Source organism: Arachis duranensis, chromosome 4 (genome assembly GCF_000817695.3).
Source record: "Arachis duranensis cultivar V14167 chromosome 4, aradu.V14167.gnm2.J7QH, whole genome shotgun sequence".
NCBI lineage: Eukaryota > Viridiplantae > Streptophyta > Magnoliopsida > Fabales > Fabaceae > Arachis > Arachis duranensis.
In genome coordinates, this window is record NC_029775.3 from 32,746,479 (window position 1) to 32,748,025 (window position 1,547).

At 30.6% G+C, this 1,547-nt stretch overlaps 1 non-coding gene across 1 annotated transcript; it reads right to left on the minus strand.

Moving 5' to 3' along the window:
- Window positions 1-1,109: 1,109 nt before the first annotated feature.
- Window positions 1,110-1,216, minus strand: LOC127746827 (small nucleolar RNA R71). The gene has a single exon (XR_008008639.1). It is a non-coding gene; the product is annotated as a small nucleolar RNA R71 (small nucleolar RNA).
- Between the last annotated feature and the right edge of the window lie 331 nt (window positions 1,217-1,547).

Sequence of the window (1,547 nt, forward strand, 5' to 3'; positions counted from 1 at the left end):
CTTTAAAATTCAATTTTAAATTTCAAATTCTAAAATCAAACCTTTTTCAAAATTTAAAAGTTCAAAATTTGAAATTTAAAATTCAAATTTCAAAATTCAAAATTTAAATTTCAAAATTCAAAATTCAAATTCAAATTTCAAATTTTAAATTTCAAATCTTTTTAAATTAGAAACTAACTTTTTGATTTTGATCTCAAATCTTTGTAATTTAAAACTTATCTTCTCTTAACTTTCTTATCTTATCTTTCTTATCTAATTTATCTTATCTTTTCTATCTTATCTTTTTTTAAATTTTAAAATTAAATCTTTTTTCAATTCTTATCTTATCTTGTTGACTTTTTCAAATATTTTAAAAATCAAATCTTTTCTAATCTTCTATCTTATCTTGTTTTCAAATCTTTCTTAATTAGTTACTTGTTCTCTCTCTTCTTTTTCAAAATTTTCTAACTAACTCTTCTCTCTCCTATTTTCGAAAATTATCTTCTATGACACTCTTCTATTTTCAAAAATTCATTATTTAATTTTCAATTATTTTTAATTAATCAACCTTTATTTTTGAATTAAATAAATAGATAAAATAAAATAAAAAAATATTTTAACTCTTGTTTATCTTTCTACTTCCCTTATTCGAATTCTTTTTCTCCTTGTTCTATCTCCATTCTACTTTCCTTTATCCCTCACATCTTACTGGGAGTTCTCTATCCTCTGGCATAGAAACTTCCTATCTTGTTGTATCTGTGTTTTCTTGTTTGTGACCAGGAATAGGGATAAAGAGCTTCTCTTTAGTCATTATCCTGAACCTGAAAGGACTTTAAGGAGGAGCTTACAATAAATTAAAGCACAACACTCCGGAAGAAACCTCTCAGGAAATTTTAAACAGGCAGATAACATGGCAGACGAACCCAATCATGAAGGAGAGGCAAGAAAGGTTCTTGGTGCTTTCACTATACCTACCTCTGATTTTAATGGCAGAAGTATCTCTCTACCTGCCATTGGAGCTAAAAACTTTGAGATTAAGCCTCAGTTAGTCTCTCTTCTGTAATAGAATTATAAGTTCCATGGACTTCCACTGGAAGATCCACACCAATTTTCCTCCTCAAAGAATGAGCAAAATCAGAGTGGAAGTTCAAACCTTCAGACAAAAAGAAGGTGAATCCCTCTATGAAGCTTGGGAAAGATACAAGCAACTGATCAGGAGGTGTCCTCCTAACATACTCTCAGAGTGGTCTATGCTATGTATCTTCTATGATGGTCTGTCTGAGATATCCAAAATATCATTGGACAACTCTGCAGGTGGATTACTCCACCTAAAGAAAACACCTGCAGAAGCTAGAGAACTCATTGAGATGATTGCAAACAACCAATTCATGCATACCTCTGAAATAAATCTTGTGAATAATGGGGTCTCTCAGAAGAAAAGAGATCTTGAAGTTGATACTCTGAATGCCATATTGGCTTAGAACAAGATCTTGACCCAGCAGGTCAATATGATCTCTTAGCATTTGACTAAAATGAAAGTTGTAGCTGGTAGCACTCAAGAAGCTTCT